At 38.3% G+C, this 12,084-nt stretch overlaps 1 protein-coding gene across 1 annotated transcript in view; it reads left to right on the plus strand.

The window, feature by feature from the left end:
• LOC306856314 (neurexin-2-like) overlaps positions 1 to 12,084 on the plus strand; it is a gene marked incomplete at both ends in the record, with an annotated part of 392,379 nt that overhangs the window by 350,156 nt on the left and 30,139 nt on the right. The window lies entirely within an intron of this gene.

Genomic DNA, 12,084 nt, shown 5'->3' on the forward strand with positions numbered 1-12,084 from the left:
CCCCCAAAAAAACGCTTTGATGCGCTAAGCCAGCAGAATCAAACCAAAAACTGTCATTAAAAAACTGAAGTATGTATTGAACTGTGGTCTAACTGTATTGTTGCATCCCTAGTAGCTACAGATATTTTATTCTCTATTTTGACATACTGTACATCCATGTGAAATGGAATCGAACAAGGAAAAGAAAAAAATAGGGCGGGGTCTTCTGTCCTTCAGTTGCGAGACAGATCTGAGTGCAAGCTTGCAGTCAATTGTTAGAAAGCAGCGTGTTTTAAGTGGATGGAATCTTTAGAGACGTCTGGCATACGCCAGAAGAAGAAAAAAAATCACCAGAGGATCTAGTTATGACATTCTGATCAATAAATCAACAGGCCAAAAAGAAAACATTAAACACATGCATGCATGAATTGATCACAATAAGATTCATTATATGCTTTTAGAAAATAGACTGAATGTCCCTTTCATGTCAACTTAAGAGAAAGTATTTTGACAAAAAATTGGCTCACTGCAGCTTTAAGGAAACGCATGGCAGAATTTGAACTAGTAGACTCTAAATTTAGATTATTTGATAGAATAGAGGGATTTTAAGTTCTTTTCATTTTGTCAAATTACTCCCCTGAGAGAACAATGGCACTTGTCTCTTTAAGCCTATCTCTGTCCTTTGACTGACTGTGAAGGTCATGTTCAGTGGCTCCCATTAGCCCGCAGTGTGTGTGGGTAAACAGACAGGTGAGCCCATGCGTTAGAGCAGCACAGCCAAAGGTCGCGATCACTGGCCCTCGCTCAATGCTCCCTGCCCACCCTCCGCACACCGATCAGGAAGGTATGTTTACCTTTAATTAGTGTTATCGGTAATATGCAGAGCAGCCTGTCTCTTATCAGATAGACTCTGCACTGGCAGAACAAAAGCCTGTGGTTAAATTTGCCTCAAGGGTTTACAGGCTCTCTTATTCAAAATTAGCTTCCTTAATAGTCATTGTCTCCTCTGCTTTACCTCGCCTTTGCTCCTCTGGAAAGTAGGGCAGGCGTTTTCAAAGTGCTCATGCAAATGAAAAGAGGGCTATTCCAATTTAGAGGGAGAGAACGTAAACACATCGCCACAAAACAAGGTTGTCTGCCTCAATTCGGAGCAGAGATGTTGAAGTTGCGGGCTTCTGGTTGTCTTTTTAGTATGATTTTCAGCTGTAGTCTCAAAATGCAGAGTTTAATTGTGGTCATAGGCTCTCAGGGAAGGTAAATGCTGACAGGTTATGAATCTTTCCCTGCTGGTTTATTTTTCCTCTGGGTGGTTTTGAAGCAGCCATCATTCTGTGTCACGAATGTTAACCTCTCGCAGTCTCGAGCCCAGTAAGCATTCCTTAAGCAGTCATTTTAAACCTTCAAAACAATCGCATCTCCATTATGAAGTGCTTTTGATGCTTACAGGGTAAGTGTAGGTGTTCATGAGACATGCTGGTTGAAATTGCATTATTGCTTGTTTTCAATCTGTAGAAACTATATGTAAGTGTATCCATCAGTTTTTAAATCTAAGAATTGATGACTCTTTATTTTCCCCACACATTGTTTTTTAAACCTTTTTATATAGAGGATAATGCAAATAAACAGGAATGTTGAGGGAAAGAACCAGGATGGATTCAGACTTCATATCTGACTTATTGGCAAGATATTAAAACATAACACCATCAGAAATTCCCTTTAAGACAGGTCAGTTCGCTCAGCGGCCATCTTAGCATTTATTTTAGGTTAGAAGTGTGGCTTATAGTCCCTTAATGGGGAAAATTCTGAAAGCTCCAAAACTGTGTCAAGATATTTAGTTTCAATCGCATGTTTCAAATCAGCAATAACACCTGGCATCAGTGATATCATAAGTTTAGTTTCTTCAGCTCAAATCATGCTAAAAATGCATTTTAGGCTGTTCTAGATTAGAAAATAAACAGAAAATGCCTCTACCTGACTGAAAGGCAGGTCTTCCATTCCTAAAGTGGCCATTCCGAGGGTTACAATTTCTCCCATTCTAATACGTCTAAGCAATACTGCAATGCACTGCACTTTCTCCATTTTCCCATCTCTCCTGACTATCTGCAGTATCTGTGCTACAGTAACTAAGCAGCGAGCAGATGTCTGCGTCTGGGCCACACTGTCTCTTCGGGCAGCTCTACGGCCGCGATAAATCATGTCCTGCTGGGCTGTAATAGTACAAAAGGTGTTGAGCATCCCCATGTTGTACAGCACTCATGCTACAAGATCCTTTATAAAAGGGTTTAAAAAAATGATTAAGTGATGAGAAGGAGATTGTAGCTGGTCTTGGTGAAGTTTGGGCCAGCGTGAGGTGATAGTGGGAGAAACATGAATTCTGGTGATGTCTAGCAAAGTCTTTAAAAACCAGGAGCTTTCACTTACAACCTCTCATTTAGCTGACATGCAATGACAGGACGGCCACCATAGGCAGAGCTAGGGGTGGGGTCACAGGAAAATTGGCCCCTTTCTAGAAGATTATAGACTTTTGGAAGCCAAAGACTTTGAAGCAGAACAAAACTGTTCCTGTTCTCTGTTATTTGACACCCTGATGAAGACCTGTTTGGGCCGATACACGCAAAGATGGGCACAAATACAACAAATGTATTTAAAATACAAAATACTGCGTGGAAAAATGTATTTAAATACAAATACAGTATTTTGTATTTTGGCCATCCAGTGAAGTAACACTGTTTACACCAAGAATGATAATTATAAGGATAATTATATTAGTGTATTCTAAGTATACAATGCAGTTGTGTCATTTGTCACTTTAAATGCTCAAGCTCAAGCAGGAAAAATTCAGATTGACTGTCAATGTTTTTATTATTCATCATTTTTTGGTGGTGGACGAGGAGACACCACCCCTCACAATGTAGAGCGCTTTGAGTGCTTAGAAAAGCAGAAAAGCGCTATATATATGTAATGAATTATTATTATTATTTTTTGTGCTGTTATGGTTTTAGTTGTGGTGTGCTATCTGCTATTCACTTATGGTGCTTTTCCACTGCATGGTACGGCACGGTTCAGTACGGTTCACTTTTGGGGGGTTTTCCACTGGGTACAGTACCTGGTACCTGGTACTTTTTTCAGTACCACCTCGGTTGAGGCAAAGTCTCTTTAGGACAAGTCATGTCACTCAGCGGCCATCTTTGAAACACCTCTCGGGCATGCAAGTGCAGTTCCTATCTCTTTGAATGGGGAAATGTCAAATTCTCCAAAACTGTTCACTAAGCTTACGATTAAATTTCATATTTGAAATCACCAAAGAAATCTGACAACAACTGTATCATAAATGTTGTTTCTTTTGCTCAAATAGCGTTATAAAAAGCTTATTTTTCAGGCTTGATCAGCCAGTGCGCATGCGCAGTCCTAGGCGCACATCTCAGAACGCTGACGTTTTTTTTTCTCACAAAAGCAAGATCACCTTGTTTTAATGTTAAAAATCATGCACATCATAGTGCAAGAACCATTTCAAGCATTTTGTATGTTTTATACACAGCAAAACAGCATGTATTTGACTGAAAATCCAAAATGGGATGCTACATTTTATTCAAAATCAAATACCTTAAATATCTACAATTTTGGTTTTAATAAGATTTTCCCAGGAAACCTGGCATCCTCCATGATTCCTGTTCTTTCCAAAAGCACTTGAATGCGACAAGCTTGTAATCAGACTTCTGAAATTCTGAAAACTTGCTTACCCAATTATAGATGGCGTCAGACAGCTGCAGCTCACATGAATGAAAGTGGCATGTCTAAACTAGTTGATACATAAAACCAGCAATCTAATAAAGAGGTTGATTGACAAAAACTATTTTATGTATTTTGAAAATATAAAAATACTAAGATTAAATGTATTTAATTACAAAGTACAAAATAGTATTTTGTATTTCAAATATGTATTTTAAATACTGCCCATCCCTGGATAAACATTGGCACTTTATAACATGTAGCCCTGAAAATAAAAGCTTTTTAAAAACTAAAATCTATGCGAGTGCCTGGACCTGGAATTTTGTTTCTCTCATGAAGAAGGAGCCACTTATAATTGTTTGCATTTTTAACCCTTCTCCCATTTACTAGTTGGAAGTTATGTGACCAATTTGAATTCCTGTCAGAATTATCTACTACAAAGCCCATTTAGATGGCAGATACAACATGTTTCTAGTTCTTTAGCAAAATAAGTCTTTTAAATCTAAAATTTAAACAGCATTTACTGAAGAAATAGACCATAGTTAGGGTGTCGGCATATTTCATTTTTGACACGAATGAAAACGAGGTTGTGATAGAAATACAGTCCATTTAACAAAACACCTATTCTTTAGCTAAACTTTTTCCAAAAATACCTTTCAGTAGACAAAAACTCTATAAAATAGTTCTTAGAGTTATGATTTGGGGAAAATTACATTACCTAAGGCTGTTATACAGTGCAAGCCATTGTAACGACTGTAAGTCTATCCCTCACAGGCTCATTTTCATTGGTGTTAAAGGGGTCATATGATGTGATTTCAAGTTTTCCTTTCTCTTTGGAGTATTACAAGCTGATTGTGCATAGATAAGATCCCTGAAGTTGCAAAAACTAAAGTCTCAAAACCAAAGAGAAATTCTTTATCAAAGTTAAGACTGTCACGCCCCCCTAAAACGGCTCATTCAAACACGAAAACAAAAGCACTTTATTTGGCCTTCAGAAAGTAGATGCATTTAGGAATCTTTAAGATTACTTACAACAGAACAGCACAACCCAGATGTTATCATAACGCATTTCATGGATGACCGTTTTGTGAACCTAGGAGAGGAGGTAATTCTGACTTTGCTATGACAATCTGGCGCTTCTGAATCAGCGACTGTAAGTAAGTTTTGTTATTAGTTTAAGTATTTGCTATTGACTGTTCAAATGCAGAGTTTTGCATATTGTGTGTGTGTGTGTGTGTGTGTGTGTGTGTGTGTGCGCGCACGTGTGAGAGAGAGAGAGAGAGAGAGAGAGAGAGAGGGTCACATCACAGCACGTCAGCTATCTTAATCGCGGCTTGTGTGCAAATACATACCAGCATCATCACTGTGTCACGCGACTGTTCCCCTCTCGGGCTTGAACTGATAATAAAACTAAGGACATTATTAACATTATTTAGTCATTATTAAGTCTTTACTTTTGAAAGAACATCACTGACAGCTCAACCTGGCAAAGACGGAACTTCTGGTCTTCCCTGCCACTCCGACTCTACAGCATGACTTCACGATTCAGTTAGGCTCATCAATGATTACCCCATCAACTTCGGTCAGAAATCTTGGTGTAATCTTTGATGACCAGCTGACCTTCAAAGAGCACATTGCAAAGACTGCTCGATCATGCAGGTTTGCACTACACAACATCAGAAAGATCAGGCCCTTTCTGACAGAGCATGCTGCGCAACTTCTTGTCCAGGCCAGGTCTGCCATCAAACACAAACAAACCTCTACAAATGATTCAGAATGCAGCAGCACGACTGATCTTCAACGAGCCCAAAAGAGCGCATGTTACACCTCTCTTCATCTCCTTGCACTGGCTACCAGTGGCAGCTCGCATTAAGTTCAAGAAAATAATGCTTGCGTACAGAACTACCACAGGCTCAGCACCCTCCTACTTCCACTCACTATTACGAACCTACATCCCCTCCAGAAGTCTGAGATCTGCTAGTGAGCGACGCCTTGTGGTACCATCACAGAGAGGCTCAAAATCACTCTCCAGAACATCCTCGTTCACCATTCCTGGCTGGTGGAATAATCTTCCCACCCCTATCCGGAACGCCGGATCCCTGGCAATCTTCAAGCAACAACTGAAAACTCATCTCTTTCGGCAGTAATTAACTTCATCCTAAACTCAAAAAAAAAAAAAACTCTTTCCCTCTATCTTTCTCTCTGCTTACTAGCTTGTACTTATTTGAACAATGGCTGAGACTTGGTGTTACGAGCACTTCCTCTGTCTGATTGCCTCTTCAAGATTAATCGCTTTTTGTATTCCCCAATTGTAAGTCGCTTTGGATAAAAGCGTCTGCCAAATGACTAAATGTAAATGTACTTTTATTTTGAAAGCTGAAGCTCGCGATTATGGAAAGGGGCGTTACATTTCCGACAAGAGCTTGTGGTGTTCGGCCAATCACAATGCACTGTGCCAGTTGGCCAATCAGAGCAGACTGCGTTTGTCGAAAACTAAGCGTTTGGGAGAGGCGGGGCATAGAGGACCTACTATAATGTACAGTATTTGAAAAATAATGTGTTTTTCTGAACACTAAAGCATGTCAACATATTCTGTTACACCAAATACACAAAATAATTATCTTTAAAAATGCATCATGTGACCCCTTTAAATTCAATATGGCGGTCAATACAGTTTTTTTTTCATTGATCATTGATGTTACAATATCTTGTATAATCTGTACATAAATTTCTTCTTATTTTGAAGAATGTTGTAACCAAACAGTTGATGGTAGCCATCGACTTCCATAGTATTTTTGCCCATACTGTGGAAGTCAACTGTTTGGTTACCCACATTCTTCAAAATATGTTCTTTTGTGTTCAACAGTAGAAAGTCACTCATAAAGGTTTGGACCAACATGAGTAAATTTCTTTTTTCATTTCAGTATTTTTATTTTTCGGTGAACTTTCCCTTTAACAAACATTAATATTTTACATTAATGTCACCTTCAATGGCAAATCTAATGAAAGTTGGGAATAAGTTAACTCTGAGGGTCTTCTTGCCCCAAGTAACAATATGGTACCAGGTTGCCCCAGTATTGCAATATGGCCCCTTTTTCATTGTTTTCAATTTTATGCTGTAAATGTTTCCATTTATTTCTGTTAATATACTGAATGGTGCATCATCATCCTGTACATTCTAAAGTCCCCAGTTCCCTTATTCCTTATGCTGTGCACTGCTGTTTTTGTCTTAAATGGGTCATCGGATGCCCATTTTCCACAAGTTGATAAGATTCTTTAGGGTCTTAATGAAAAGGTAGTGTAGGGTCTTACCCAATGGTAGTGTAAAACAACACTGTTTTTACCCTGTCAAAAACAGCTCTGTCTAACGCAAGCTGTATTCTTGCATGTCGCTTTAAATGCAAATGAGCTCTGCTCACCCCGCCCCTCTCTTCCGAGCCGCTCTCTGAGAGTCTGTAAACTTTAGCAGCATTCATTGTGAAACTTGCTAATTAGGACATTATTAGGAAAGGCGATTTGCAAAGATTCATTAAAAAACCTTACACTCACTTCTTCTGGAGCTGAAGCTGGATCCCGAATAATTCGCGCAAAGATCAGGGGCGCTTCAAAAACAAACGTAATCCACAGCGTCTTCAGTGGCTCAGATGTCTGGAGTAAATGACGACTGCTATGTTCAATATTACATCCAACAACAAAACACTTCAATCGCTAAGGAGCCATTCTTGTCTACATCTGATCCGGTGGTGAAACAATGGCGGACTGATGACAGCTCACTCAGGGTGGGTCTAAGGTAAGACACCAGTCCAGTCTATGCTGAAACACTACTGTCAATCAAACAATCGTGGGAGGGGCCTGTCTGTGTGACATCACACAGACAAGGCATCTGAGATCGGCTCGATTTGAGAGAGGGGAAATGAATTAACAAGATTAAAAAAATACTGGGTAGATCTTTATCATTATAGGGTGGTTGTGTAAACACACTGCCAACACACATTTCAGTTCAAACAACTTGTAAAGGTGCATGTCGCAGCCGAAGACCCCTTTAACATTTTTTGGTTTATCTAGCAGATTAATTTTAGGTTAATTAACACTTTATGTAGACCTAAGTTAAAATATTCAGAAAGTGGGTAGACATTTGGGACTCCTTAGAAGATATAGTTTTCCTGTTGAGTTGCGTGAAAAGAAGGTAAGATGCCTTGAATCCATATTAAAAGAACATGGAATCACATTGAAATTATTATGTCTGACCCTTCTTGCCTATTTGAGCTCCTCTGAGTCTCCCCTCTTTTAAAAAATCCTCAAATCGCCACTGGCGTCCATTCACTTACTCACCTTGTGTGGAGGACATCATCCATTTTAAAACAGCACTGGGGTTACCCACAGGACATGGGGGCCGGGAAAGAGTGAAGCGGGATGATTGTGTCCTCTCCTTCAACTTCTGCCCTCATCAGCTTCCATCCCATAATGCTCCAGCTCCTTCCTAGACACTATAAACTCTCCCAGCTCAAACAGGAGCTGCACCCGATGTGGCAGTTCTATGCCTGTGCGGTCAGACGGGGTCAGTAGGAGCAGTGGGATGATGTGCTTCAGAGGCCATATGAGGGAGAGAAAAGAGCTTTATTACAGTGCAAGGGCAAATTAGAGTGCAGCTCGACAGTTTGACTGCTGTGGTGTGTGTGTGGGAGATTATATTCACAAAAAGGGTTACATGTGCTCTGTTTATGGCTTACCTGAACTGTAATTGTTTGCTCAGTATACATTAGTTCAGGGGGTTTAGCTCACTTCCAAAATAAAAATTTACTGATAACTTGCTCACCCCCATGTCATCCAAGATGTTCATGTCTTTCTTTTTTCAGTCGCAAAGAAATTACATGAAGAAAAATTAAGATACAGTGGACTTCAATGGCGGCCAACAGGTTAAAGGTCCAAATTGCAGTTCTTATCTAGGAAGCAATTGGTCATTTTCTAAAAAAATATAAAAGCACTAAAATGTATATACTTTTTAACCCCAAATGCTTGTCTTGCTCATCAGAAAAGTCCACTATATAGAGAATAATCCTGGAATGTTTTCCTCAAAAACCTTAAATTTCTTTTCAACTGTAGAAAGACAGATATGAACATCTTTAATGACAGGGGGGTGAGTAAATTATCAGTAAATTTTTATTCTGGAAGTGAACTAATCCTTTAATGCTTGGACCACCAAATGTGATGATCTCCTAGCATTTTCCAGTAAAACATTTACGGGAATGAACTCCTGTGTATATGGTGGAACAAAAAAATAAGTGTAAAATTTTATCTGAAAATGTATTATTTTCTCTTTCCTGCAATATTAAGTTAAAACTACTCTTTAATTATTTCCTACCCACAATTAGGAGCATGTAATAAGTACAGGTTTTTTTCCAATCACTTGAAGTCCAGTTTTCAGTGTCACATGAATCAGAAATCATTCTAAAGGTTTGGTCACTTTTACAGTTGCTTTGCAAACTTTTGCAAGAGAATTCCATTCATTTCAATAGGAATCTATGCGAGGGTGAAAAATTTATTGTGCAGATTTCACTTATATTCACATTGGTCACATGAATTTGCTGCACTTACCAACAGAAAGCTGCTTGGTTTGAAAGTGACTTCTGTGTGAGCGGACTGTATTTTGCCCACAAAAGTTCGCCACAATTTTTAAGAATGTGACTGCACCTTAAAATGCTGACTTGGTGCTCAAGAAACATTATTATAAGTGTTGAAAACAGTTGTGCTGCTTAAATTGTTAATGGAAACCATGATACGTTTTTTTTTTTTTCTTTTCAGGATTCCTTTATGAAATGAACTGCATTCATTTCAAATAGAAATCTTTGAAAACATTGTAGATGTCTTTACTGTCAGTTTTGATCAATGCAATGTGTCCCTTTTGAATATAAGATAAAAGTTCAATTTCTTTCAAAAACAAAATCGTACCAACCTCATATTTTTACAGTTGTTTGTGTGTGTATAATTCTTGACACTATTTTTATCAGATTTTTTCAAATCTCTATCAGACACCCCCTGGGGGCAGCATAGGGAATGGTATGGGGTCTGCAGAAAAGTTCTGATAAAAGTAGTGTAAAACAGTTTTAAAACCCCACATCAGTTCTGATTCTGAGGGAATCATTTTGTAAAAATTGTGCATATTTTATCACACAGGTCGGTTCTGTGTAGAATGCAATATCTAAAATGTTCCACTACTAAACCAGTGTGCTTTTGGTTAAACCGGATTGCACATGTGATTGAGATGCAGGTTTCTGTGGCACAAACACTCAGTAGATTCACCCTTGAGCTTGTATCATTCATTGCCCTTGTGTATCTGGGCATTTTATTCACATTATCTTCTGCCCTTAACAAAATTTGCTCAGTCAGTTTTGTTTAATTTTGTTTTTCCAGATGTTTGACATCTGGGCATTAAAGCCAGGTGTTTTGAACTTTAGCCAGCAGGGACAAGCTGTTGACAGGTGATTGTGTCCTGCCTCAGTAGCGGCGTGCTCTAGAGAGATTAGTCCCTCACAATGCCCTTCACTCATATGCATCATCAGTATTGCATCAAACACAGAGGCTCTGGAAAATAAATCACTGTCATTTCTCTTTCTAGTCATGAATGATAGCCAGTGTTGGCGTTACATGTTACGGAATTACGGAATTTAATTACAAAATAAAAGTAATTGTAATCAGTTACAGTTACTAATAAAAAATGTGTAATTAAATTACAGTTACTTATGAAAATGTTAATGATTACAAAGGGGGTTACATCTGATTTTTTTCACACACACTCCCACATACAGATTTAATTGAGTTATTTCATAAATTGCAGTGACTGCTCTAAAATATGAAACACCAATGTTTCAGAAGTTTATAACATGCTTATCTGATAAATTTTATATTTCCTTTAGTGTTTATGTTTATACTTTATTGTTTTAAGATTAACTGTTTTTTTTCTAAGGCATTGTTTGATTCCAGTTTTGCTGTCATAGCTCTGCAAAGATTTGATTTCAAAAACAGTATCATAGCTATTAAACTATTTCTTGTTATGATTTTAAATCTATATTTAACCTCAGTATGATTTTAAAGTAACTCTGATTTTGCGGTGGCTGTGCTTCAAAGGTGACATTGGATGCCCATATTCCATAAGTCGGTATAATTCTTTAGGGTATTCTTGAAATGGTCTCAGTGGTCGTGTAAAACAACACCCTTTTTACCTTGTCAGTAAAAAGGGCAATCAGTAAAAAACAGCTCTGTTCACAGCGTCTTGTTTCGGTGCATATCTCTTTAAATGCTAATGAGCTCTGCTCACCCCGCCCTGCTCTTCTTTGGAAGAGAAAACGCGATTCGGCAAATAATCATAAAAAATAAAAAGTGAGACTTACTTCTTCTGGAGGAGCAGCTGGATCATGAACAATGATTTAAAATGAGTTTTAACTTTTTAACAAAACCTGCCTTGAATTGTCCCTCATTCAGAAAGCATGATTTGTGCAGCCAGACATAAATGAATTTAGTGAAAGTGACGTGTGGCCAAGTATGGTGACCCATACTCGGAATTTGTGCTCCGAATTTAACCCATCCAAGTACACACAAACACACACAAACACACACACACACACACACACACACACACACACACCCAGAGCAGTGGGCAGCCATATTGCTATGGCGCCCAGGGAACAGTTGGGGGTTTGGTACCTTCCTCAAGGGTCTCACCTCAGTCATGGTATTGAAGGTGAAAGAGAGTGCTGGTATTTACTCCAAAATCAAATTGGCTTGATAATTGAGACTGTTTAGGTTTTTGGGGAATAAAAAAAAGGAATGAATTTTTATCATTGTAGGGTGGTTGTGTCCACACACTGCTAAGACACATTTATATACAAATGAAGATATTTTGCATCCAATGTCTCCTTTAAAATTTTATATTATTATCTTAATTCAAGTGATGAAGGATGTCAAAGTCTGACAGTTATCAGTGTTGAGTACTACTGTAAGGTTAACCCTACCTGGTTTACATGTTTGAAAATGATTTACAGTTGAAAACATTAGAAATTTAGAAAAGTAATCAAATGTAATCAGTTACATTACTTTAATAAAGAAATTGAAAAGTTACACTACTTATTACATTTTAAGTTGGGTAACTTGTAATCTGTAACCTATTACATTTCCAAAGTAACCTTCCCAACACTGATGATAGCTTACGTTAGCCTGTTGCTGGCCGGGGTATCGTTTCTGTACCTAAAGGTACATTTACCACAAAAGTACCCTGTAAGGTACAGAATATTGTCCTAATACAAAATCATTTCATTTCTGACAGCAAAGGGTACATAACTGTACTTTTAACAAGCTTGAGGTACAGGCAAATTATGCAGC

This window comes from Barbus barbus (genome assembly GCF_936440315.1).
Source record: "Barbus barbus genome assembly, chromosome: 36".
NCBI classification, from domain to species: Eukaryota; Metazoa; Chordata; class Actinopteri; order Cypriniformes; family Cyprinidae; genus Barbus; species Barbus barbus.